At 40.2% G+C, this 11,870-nt stretch overlaps 1 long non-coding RNA gene across 1 annotated transcript; it reads right to left on the reverse strand.

Moving 5' to 3' along the window:
• Window positions 1–6,581: 6,581 nt before the first annotated feature.
• Window positions 6,582–8,760, reverse strand: LOC145431135 (uncharacterized). Its single transcript, XR_013911478.1, has 2 exons — window positions 7,699–8,760; window positions 6,582–7,473 (listed from the first exon to the last, which is right to left on the reverse strand). It is a non-coding gene; the product is annotated as an uncharacterized LOC145431135 (long non-coding RNA).
• Between the last annotated feature and the right edge of the window lie 3,110 nt (window positions 8,761–11,870).

Below are 11,870 nucleotides of genomic sequence, written 5' to 3' on the forward strand. Positions count from 1 at the left end.
GAGAAACAGTCTTGGTGCACAATTGTTTAATAATTGCTTACTTAGTTTTGGTATAATAAAGATAGATGGAGTTCACCATGCACAAAAGACAAAATGTTCTGGTGGGTCTAATCAATGCAACACCTGTTATAGTGTCACGTTTTACTGTGTGTACAGAATTTTAAAACCCTCAAAATGTGTGAGAATTCAGTTTGTTTCACCTGCACCTGCATTTTACCGTCACAATTTGACACTTTCCGGCGTCCCACTTGAATTCTAATACTAATATCTAAGGGTAAGGTAAACTAGAGACGGGAAGTCTTTCTTCACCTGGCAGAGAAATTGCCAGTCTCACGGGAGTCACTTTTTTCTCTGCCTCATTGATTGCAAACATACAAAGAGAAGGGCGAATTAGACTCTTGTTTGAGGAGGTTAAAGGATAAATACTGTGATGACCTAGTGACCTATCGGTTTACTGAAACATGCTGTTAGAAAAAAGGCAGTCTGCAGCAAGACTTACAATAGGATTAATAGTATAAATTAGGTAGTTAAGGTTAAGCCAAATTATTACCTTTACGTAAAACTTTGGGAAGAATAGGATTGGGAACTTTAATCCTTTCCTTAGAAAGCACAAGTGATTCTACCTTTAACTAGTAAATACGTAATATTAATATATATATATATATTTTAAATCAATATTTATTTATTTATAAAGATAATCGGTTTTCAGCTAGTTTAATACATATATATGTGTGTGTGTGTGTGTGTGTGTGTGTGTATATATATATATATATATATATATATATTGAGTCATGAAACCTAATAGAAACATAAATAATTGAACAGTGTCATTTTTTCCCAATTATTTTGACAGATATGGTTTGGAGGCATTTGAGGCCCAATCATGCGGTTTCCAGTAACATTATTATTATGGTGGCCCAGAGAGGTCGAATGCACTCCACTTTAAGAAAAAAACCTGCAAACAGAAAAATCTCTGCATGTTTTGGTTTCTGTCACTTCTGCAGCATTTCCGTCACATTACTGTGTCCCCAGAAACACTTCTGTTGTGTTTTCTGAGATTTCTTTTCTACTTTGATTGTGTCGTGTTAAACTTCAGCCCGTGTTTTGTGTTGTTTTGCAGAGTTTTTCTACTCTATTTGCTAGTTTTCCTAAATGCAGTTCCACTGCAATATTATCTACCTGTGTGAATTTTTTTTAATCCCAAGTATTCACACCTAAGTTTTTAATCCCTAGCTTGTTGTTTTCTTTCATGTATTTTTTCTTGTGTGCACTGTATTCTTTGCTCTTCTAATATCTTGTTGTATGAAATAATGGACTAATCATTTCTTGTCCTTTTGGAATGTTTCAGAACACTTTGTGTTCATTTGCTTTACTAATTTAAGAACTTTTATATTTCCAACAGTGTACAAATTTGCTAACTGAGACTAGTGGGAATAGGGCTGACCCATGGAATCACAGTCCTTTTGTTCTTCCAATGTCCACAATGATTAATGTGTGAATAAACAGGCTGGAGGCAGATTTCTTTTTCTTTGCCACTTAAGGAAGCAACTTTTCTGTACCACCTTCAAACGTCTCTCACAGTGATTAATTGTAGAAAACAGTCAACTTTTAACTCTTTCCATACCAAGTGAGAAAGAGATGTGGGCTACTGAAATACCTCTGGTTTTGTTTCTCACTGTAAATCTGGCAGATCTCCCACTTATATAAATAGCTGTAGCCTGGTATGCCACGATTTGTGAGAATATTGACAAGATGTGTCTACTAAGAAAGACTAAGGGAGAGACGGATGGGGACAAAGCATACCAACAGTGATATTATCTTTATATCCTGGGGAAAAAACTAATAAACAGAAAGGCTTTCCATTCCTTTGCAGTCTGTAAACGATAAACTGTTGAATGGAATCACATAACACAAACTCAATAATGTATAACTCATTTATCACTCTGTTAGAATGTACCACCCATCTGTCCGACTCTGGCACACACACATACAAACACACAGACATGCAAAGGCCTGTATTGATATTTTTGGTAGTGTATGAGGTATGGTATGAGTTAAGATGCCACCATCAAGCAGCCCCTCCCCCTGACACTCTACTGTTTACAGCCTCGGATTATTAAAACTGGATGCCAGCAGGCCACAACAATGCCAGGCAAAGTGACAACTGAGAAAGCCACATTTAAATTGAAGCCGAGCAATTTCATAACACCTCTGCACATGACCCGCCATCATCTTCTGATGCCACTTCTGTCTGCGTGTGTGCCTGTCTTTCTGTGTCATGCAGTAGGAACATTAGACTGCATTTGTGCTTTTGGCTGGTAATATGAAAACCTCTGTGAGCCTAGAGGAGATCTGCAGAAATCAGGTTAGCTCTTTGTCACAATGATGGGGGCTGCTTCTTTGTCAGCAAGATATACTGAATCTGAGGCCTGCGTGTCACCAGGGCTCGCTATCAGGATCACCAAGGCTGGACTGGGACAAAAAATCGGCCCGGGCATTTTGACTAGAGACCGGCCCACCAGGATAAAGATTGGAAATGTGACGTCATTCAGGGGTAAAACCGCAAAGGATTCTGGGAACTTGTGGCAAGCGGTACTAGCGCACGCAGGCTTTCAATTGAACTCAGTTATACAGCGATAAAAAGAAACACAAAAAATGGCAAGAAGCTGTTGTATTATGAACTGCAATAGCCGGTCGCATGACAGCCACGGGAAGCCGACAGGTAAAGAGATCGTTTTTTTTTTTATTGGATTACGTCGTTGAAGAGAAATTTTTTAAGCCATGTTTCCGAAGTAAGAGCCGACGGATGGTCTGGATATACCAAATATAACGTCTCAGAACACTCCAGCTCACATGTTGGTCTGCTCCAAGCATTCCCACAAAGGTCAGAGTTTTGTAGTAGTTAATACGTCATTTTTCATAACATAATTGGTGATATAGGTTATAAGCAAGTCTGGCGCTGAACAGAAATTGTCGCGCTATGCTCCTTTATTTATTGTGCATAAATAGTGAATTGTCCTGACACAATATTGCGTTTCGCTTCTGTTATAACCATGGTACATTGACAAAAACATATACTTTTATTCACAGGATAAAACTGTTGTTTTGTATCACTAATTGCCCAGTGCGATTACAACATACAATATTATTGTCACTGCAACATTTCTGTGATGCGTACCAGAAATTATTTCCACTACTAATTGATTACCGTTGAGCTCAAAGGTTATATTAATAAACGGTTAACGAGTGTGTATTTATGAAGACGATTTGTGAGACTGGTAAACTTACCTTTGTTCGTATGATGGTCTTTCGTTCTACACGGTATGTTTCAAGGTCCTGTACCCATCCGTCGGTTAACTGTACCTGGGCTTGTTGCAGTGACCTGAAGTTACTAAACTTCATGAGTGTATGCACTCACTCCAAGAACCGTATAATTATAAATATGAGCGTGGTGAAAGTTGGGCAGCACGCTAACGTCTTTTGTCCCTCTGTGTGCTCGTAAGGGTCTGACCCTTTCACTCCTTTGATTTTTTCCTCGTATCTTTTCTTTGTCTTTTCGGCGAGTCTGTCTTTGTACGGACCGGCATTGTTCTCCTTTTGTTTTGTACATTCCTTTTTTGTGCGTCAAAGAAAAAACAAGAAGGTATTGGAACCGGAGAATGAACGTTTTGCGGTGCTGCAAATGCTTGCATTTGATGCGGTATGTCACTACCCGATCCGTACCGGAAACCCGATCGGTACCCCGCATGCGCAAATCTTACGTCACTTCCTCTCTTTGCCAACATTGCGACATTCAATATATTTGAATGATACGGTTAGCGGCCGGTTAGCTCCTAGCATTTCTCAACAGCTCTGCCTCCTTTTCGACATTTAAACAATGGATAATCCGTATACAAAGAAATTCATGCTTTTCTCCTCAACAGAGAGCGTCCCCCGATTGAGCAACAGCTCCGTAAAATAAGGAGAATGGCGCCTAATTACAGAGTTAATAATGCAGACTTTGTGATATCTCATGTGTAGATTCATCAGCCAGATTAAGTGTTTACTGACAATTGACAGTGATAGCGCACATCATCATCACTATTCCAACAATCCTCTCCTCACAGACAAGCATAAACACACTCGACTATCGCTAAATCAGATTTAACACACGTTTGTAATGACGCTAATTCAGTTTATAATAGGGTTTATTCGCTCGGTCAGCAGGTGGCGGTATCCTCGTACACTGGGGAGTACACTGCCATTAAACGAACAGAAGAAGAAGAAAACATCTGCACATGCGCGGTACGGATCGGGTAGACCCGATTTGTACGGTCAGACTTTACACATGCGCAGTAAGGATCGGGGAGTCCTGATCCGTAACTATCTTTTTATTTTTCGTTTTTGTCTACATTGTACTGAAATGCTTCATTGTTGCAAACATTTTAAGATATACTTGTTATTCTTAACATCTTAACAGATACTCTGACCTGCAACTATCGTAAAATGCTACGACCGGAAGTCGAAACCTTTCACGCATGCGGGGTACGGATCGGATTTCCGGTACGGATCGGGTAGTGACACGGTACTTGGATTGTTTTGCCACGAGTTCCCGGCATGCAATGCGCGAAAATCACGTGATTGCTAAACAAGGGGGAGGGTGCATCCGGCCTCCTCGGCTGTAATTGGTCCAGCCCAGAGTCGATCATGACCAATTGGCCAATCCAACACCTTTCATTATATATACCCTTCCTAAAAAAGAAAAAAAAAATCCATCGGCCCATAAAAACAAAAAATCGCCAGCGGCCCACCGGGCAAATGCCCGGTATGCCCGATGGCCAGTCCAGCTATGGATCAGCCATGCAGAGTTAATCTTGAAGCTGCATGTGGGACAATGCCACCAAGATACTAAAACCTACTAACCTAAAACCTATCTGAAGTCTGCCTTGCGTGCCTCAGTTTGTGAAAGGAACATTTAGTTCATGGTGCTTTGTTTTGCCACTATGTTTGAATTCACAATATACTACAGTGGCTTGCAAAAGTATTCGGCCCCCTTGAACTTTCCCACATTTTGTCACATTACAGCCACAAGCATGAATCAATTTTATTGGAATTCCACGTGAAAGACCAACACAAAGTGGTGTACACGTGAGAAGTGGAATGAAAATCATACATGATTCCAAACATTTTTTACAAATAAATAACTGCAAAGTGGAATGTGCGTAATTATTCAGCCCCCTTTGGTCTGAGTGCAGTCAGTTGCCGATAGACATTGCCTGATGAGTGCTAATGACTAAATAGAGGGCACCTGTGAGTAATCTAATGTCAGTACAAATACAGCTGCTCTGTGACGGCCTCAGAGGTTGTCTAAGAGAATATTGGGAGCAACAACACCATGAACAAATTTCCCACGTGTGGGACTAATAAAGGTTATCTTATCTTATCTTATCTTATCTTATGAAGTCCAAAGAAAACTCCAGACAGGTCAGGGATAAAGTTATTGAGAAATTTAAAGCAGGCTTAGGCTACAGAAAGATTTCCCAAGCCTTGAACATCCCACGGAGCACTGTTCAAGCGATCATTCAGAAATGGAAGGAGTATGGCACAACTGTGAACCTACCAAGACAAGGCCGTCCACCTAAACTCACAGGCCGAACAAGGAGATCAGAAATGCAGCCAAGAGGCCCATGGTGACTGTGGACGAGCTGCAGAGATCTACAGCTCAGGTGGGGGAATCTGTCCATAGGACAACTATTAGTCGTGCACTGCACAAAGTTGGCCTTTATGGAAGAGTGGCAAGAAGAAAGCCATTGTTAACAGAAAACCATAAGAAGTCCTCTTTGCAGTTTGCCACAAGCCATGTGGGGGACACAGCAAACATGTGGAAGAAGCTGCTCTGGTCAGATGAGACCAAAATGGAACTTTTTGGCCAAAATGCAAAACGCTATGTGTGGAGGAAAACTAACACTGCACATCACTCATGTGTTAGAATGGCCCAGTCAAAGTCCAGATCTAAATCCAATCGAGAATCTGTGGCAAGATCTGAAAACTGCTGTTCACAAACGATGTCCATCTAATCTGACTGAGCTGGAGCTGTTTTGCAAAGAAGAATGGGCAAGGATTTCAGTCTGTAGATGTGCAAAGCTGGTAGGGACAGACCCTAAACCAGCGGTCCCCAACCTTTTTTGCGCCACGGACCAGTTTATGCCCGACAATATTTTCATGGACCGGCCTTTAAGGTGTCGCGGATAAATACAACAAAATAAAACTAGTACCGGTACCGAAAAAAAGAACATTTATTCATAACCAGTGTTGCCACAGTTACTTTGAAAAAGTAATATATTACGGACTACTGATTACTCCTTCCAAAAGTAACTTAGTTACTTTACTGATTACTTTATTTTTAAAGTAACTAAGTTAGATTACTAGTTACTTTATTAGTTACTTTCAGAAGCTGCCAATAACACTCCCCACTGCCTCAACATAAAAACATCAACCGATTTTGCCAATACTCACTTTATTGGAAGTGTATTTTAACAGTAATGTCAACAATATATCTCCTGACATTTGAAGTTGAACTTAAAACTTTTTTCCTGACAGAAATACTTGTTTGTATGAAAATAAAGACAGTCTTGTTACTTCACTTAACATAAATACTTTTTATAAAAAAACAAACAAACAAACAAAGAGTCTTTCTTGACTTCCCTTAAGATACTTTTTATACCATCCACATGTAAGCACTATTGTCCGCTTTTGTAACTTTGGACTAATCTTATAAAAAAAAAAAAAAAAGAGACTGCAGGTCCAACTTAAATTGCCTTACTTCCTTGCAGGTAATTGTTTTAAGTTAATCAACTTGAAAACTTTAATAAGTTTATTAAGTGACTTTGATAAACTTAATTCAATTACTTGTAAATAGTTATTTAAATTGGATTCCCCATTCTCTGTTTTTTCAGTATATGTTGTCATCGCATGTTATGGGGGAAACAGTAGAGTGGAGCGAGTAAACCAGTGGTTGTACCTCATTAACAGAAGCTTCTCAAACCTTTTGTCAGAAAGTCGATTTCTTTTAGGCGTGAGCACCAAACCTCCCAGACTAAAAAGTCGCTCCACAGGAGCACTTGATGGGGTTGGAGTGTTATACTTTAAAAAAATTGTCTTTATGCTTGAAAATTTATGCAGAATCTGAAGGTCGTAGCCTGACATCAGGTAGTCCATGACTTCTTTTTCTGCAGAATAGGTCTCCTCCTCTGGCTCTGCCTCAAAAGTGAAAAAGTCCATCTCACCTTGGCTGCTAGATGTAGTAGCACTGGGCACACTGGCAGGGTTTTTTGCCAGAGGAGCAGTGGTGCAACACTCTGCTGTCAGAAGCTGTTTTACTCGCTCCCTCCTTCCTGCATCTCTCAGCCATCGGAGTTTGAATTTTGGACAACTGGCAGCTGCAAGAAGGGCATCTTTGTCATCCAGCACACCGGCGAAACGAGTCTGAATAGCCTAAAAAACATAATTGATATTTTTATGCCTACAATTTATTATGTTATTGAATTATTTGCAAACCATGCCTAATATGAGATCAGTATTATGGATTTATTTTGTTTTAGGTTACTTGTAAACATTTTAATTGTTTTAATCTTATTTTTCAATGATAATTAATATTCTGTTCCATGTTTGTGAATTGTATGAAGCAAAAAATCTGACTAATTTCAAGATAGAGCGTACCTGTACAATGGCATCTGGAAGGCCTGCAGTCATCCTGGAGAGGTCATCTTTCACAGCCTGGGTCTTCTGCATTAGAACTTCAAGTGTTGGTAGTAAAGTTCCATATGGACAGTCGCCTTGTAAAATGTCCAGTGCTGCAGTCAGAGGTTTCATGGCCATGCAGTACTCATGCAGGAACTGGTATTCTTGATCTTTGAAGCACTTCAGTCCTAGCTTTGTGCACAGAGTATTCAGCTCACCCATGGGGATTTCTGCAATTCTCTTTACAGCATCAAAAAAGGAATTCCACCTTGTGGATGTTGGTATTAGGAGCTTTCTTTTGCTGATTTCTTCCACTGTTTCTGATGCAAGTGTAGATCTACTCGATTTGGTCCAAAGAGCTGTGCATTTTGCTGTGCTGCTCCTATACACAGCCCTGCTCTCTGCATTGGTTGTTAAATGTTTCTCCACATCACGTGTGCAAATTATGTTGATGGTGTGCGAAGCACACCTGCGGTGCGGGGGAAGAGACAGCTGACCATCACTTTCATTCTCAGCCGAGAGGATTTCTGACAGATCAGAAAAAGTGACATCATCGTCTTTGGGGCTGGACTCTTCCTCCTCCGTCTCATCATCGGACTCCGTGACAGGATGATAAACTTGAAACGCCTTAACAAAGTTGGATCCATTATCAGTAACTGTTGCAACTACTTTGTTGAGTAATCCATAAGAGGAGTGGATGTTTTCGATTTCTGTACCAATGACATCATACGTGTGTCTACCACGAATTCGCCTACATGCTAATGCAACCTTGTGACGCTCTAATGTGGTTCTACTGATCCAGTGGAGCGTTACTCCCATATAGCTTCTGTTGTTAGCAGTCCAAATATCCGCGGTAGTTGAAACAAAGTCAATCTCATTCAGTGTGGCCTTCAAATTTCTCTCCATTTCTGTAAACTCCTTCTCCAAGTAAGAAGTAAAAGTCGTTCGGTGAGGCAGCTCGGCATTAACAGAAGTAGGGATCTTTTTTATTATGGCACGAAACGAGGGCGAGTCAACAGTGTTTATAGGTAGCATTTCTTCTACAATATACTGCGCGACCAACGTGAAAAGGCCAAGCAAAACAGAGTAAACAATAAAAACGATAACAAAATAACGCTGAAAACCGATAAAAACCCTGAAAACTATAGAGATTGACAGACCACGTGACTTTCGCGCATTGCATGCCGGTAACTCGTGGCAAAACAATCCAAGTACTGCATCAAATGCAAGCATTTGGAGCACCGCAAAACGTTCATTCTTCGGTTCCAATAAATTCTTGCTTTTTCTTTGCCCCCCAAAAAGGTATGTACAAAACGAAGGAGAACAATGCCGGTCCGTACAAAGACAGACATGATGAAAAGTCAAAGAAAAGATACGAGGAAAAAATCAAAGGAGTGAAAGGGTCAGACCCTTACGAGCACACAGAGGGACATAATACGTCATCGTGCTGCCCAACTTCACCACGCTCATATTTATAATTATACGCTTCTTGGAGTGAGTGCATACACTCGTGAAGTTTAGTAACTTCAGGTCACTGCAACAAGCCCAGGTACAGTTTACCGACGGATGGGTGCAGGACATTGAAATGCACCGTGTAGAACGAAAGACCGTCGTACGTATCATAAGTTTACCAGTCTCACAAATCGTCGTCATAAATACACATTCGTTAACCGTTTATTAATAGGACCTTTGAGCTCAACGGTAATTAATTAGCAGTGGAAATAATTTCTGGTACGCATCACAGAAATGTTGCAGTGACAATAATATTGTATGCTGTAATCGTACTGGGCAATTAGTGATACAAAACAACAGTTTTGTCCTGTGAATAAAAGTATATTTTTTTGTCAGTGTACCATGGTAATAACAGAAGCGAAACACAATACTGTGTCAGGACAATTTACTATTTATGCACAATAAACAAAGGAGCATAGCGCGACAATTTATGTTCAGCGCCAGACTTGCTTGTAACCTATATCACCAATTATGTTAAGAAAAATGACGCATTAACTACAACAGCAGACTGACCTTTGTGTAAATGCTTGGAGCAGACTAACCTGTGAGCTGGAGTGTTCTGGGACGTTATATTTTGTCTTTGAATGGCTGCAATCCAGTCGCCTCTTTGTTACTTTGGAAACATGGCTCGAACAATTTCTCTTCAACGACGTAATCCGATAACAACCGATCTCTTTACCCGTCGGCTTCCCGTGGCTGTCATGCGACCGGCTATTGCAGTTAATAACAACAGCTTCTTGCCATTTTTTGTGTTTCTTTTTATTGCTGTATAACTGATTTCAATTGAAAGCCTGCGTGCGCTAGTACCTCTTGCCACAAGTTCCCAGAATTCTTTGCGGTTTTACCCCTGAGTGACGTCACATTTTCAATCTCTATACATTTCACACCTGAGCCTCAACTCTCGCGGCCCGGTACCAAATGACTCATGTACCGGTCCGTGGCCTGGGGATTAGGGACCGCTGCCCTAAACGACTGGCAGCTGTAATTGCAGCAAAAGGTGGTTCTACAAAGTATTGACTCAAGGGGCTGAATAATTACCCACACCCCACTTTTCAGTTATTTATTTGTAAAAAAAAATGTTTGGAATCATGTATGATTTTCGTTCCACTTCTCACGTGTACACCACTTTGTGTTGGTCTTTCACGTGGAATTCCAATAAAATTGATTCATGTTTGTGGCTGTAATGTGACAAAATGTGGAAAAGTTCAAGGGGGCCGAATACTTTTGCAAGCTACTGTAAGTTATTTCAGTGTTCTACTTTTCTGGAATCAATTACAGCCCAGATGGAGCCTGGGTCACACTTGATAAATGAAAAAAGGAATCTGCTCTTTTTCAGAATGAAGTTTCAATGAAGTTTTGTATTTCCATTTTGTATTGTTTTTTGTTTGATTATGTTATTTGCCTTTCATGTCCTATTCTTGTTTCTGCGTCTTTTCCTCAGTGTCACCTGTAGTATTAACCCTTGTCTCCTTTAATTCTGTCAAGTTCATATGTCTTAGTGCTGGTAAAACTTCCTGTTTTATTTTGATATTCCAGCATCTTGTGTGTTGTCTTCAGTTTTGCCTCCCCTCCCCTTGCCATGTTAGTTTGATTCTGTTCACCTGTGTCTTGTTTTGCCCAACTGTTTCCTCTCTCTCTTAGTCCTAAGTTTCCCTCTGGTTTTCATTGCATTCTCCCTCTGGGTTAATCCTCCCTCCCTGGCAGCATAGTATCCGTGTTTATATGCAGATTTGGTTTCTATTTGTTTTTTGACCTGCTTTATTATTTTAATTAGTTTTTGTTTAACAAAACAGCTTTTTAGTTTACTCCTGTTCCAAGTCCTGCATTGCATCCTACTCTGCCAGCCTTGACAGCAATATCCTGTATAACTTTGCACAATAGCCACACACTCCAGGCAATTCACTTATTTCATTCAAAGACAAATGTGTGAAAAGAAGCCTGATATTCATAACAAACATGACATTAATAGAATGGGAAACTCTGTAATAGAATTAAAACATCTTTAGTGTAACGTGTCTGTCATTACTAATAATGAAATCACTGAAAAGGATAAGAAAAGATTGCCCATAAAAGATTACTATTCATGTGAAGAATGAAAGAGTATTTAAGGTGTAATAAAATCTCGTCTGTTAAGAAAAAAAACAAACATCTGTTTAACCCGTTCAACATCATTCCATCCATACCCTCTTATCTCTGCCATGAGGTGCTGAAGCACATCCCACGTCACAGAGACAACCACTCAAGCTCATATTCACACCTCCAGGTCAAACCAGTTAACCCTAAACCTGCATTTTTTTCACTACTGGGAGGAATGCTCAGTGCCTTGAAAAAACTGGAGAACATACTGTACAGACTCCACACAAACTCCTCCAGCAGCCTGACTGAAGCCTTCTTGTGTTAATAGATAAAGCCAGCTGCAGTAGTGGGAGATTTGGACATGCAAACACAGCTGTTGTGGATTAGCCACAGTGCTATGTGTACTGAAACTGCTCATTTTAAGAACATCCATCAAATCTAAATTCGATTTGCTAATCAGATTTAAGATGTCACACTAAAACAGTTCATAGCAGAGGTGTGGACTCGAGTCACATGACTTGGACTCGAGTCATACTCGAGTCATTAATTTTATGACTTTAGAC

Source organism: Astatotilapia calliptera, chromosome 2, assembly GCF_964374335.1.
Source record: "Astatotilapia calliptera chromosome 2, fAstCal68.1, whole genome shotgun sequence".
Taxonomy (NCBI): Eukaryota; Metazoa; Chordata; class Actinopteri; order Cichliformes; family Cichlidae; genus Astatotilapia; species Astatotilapia calliptera.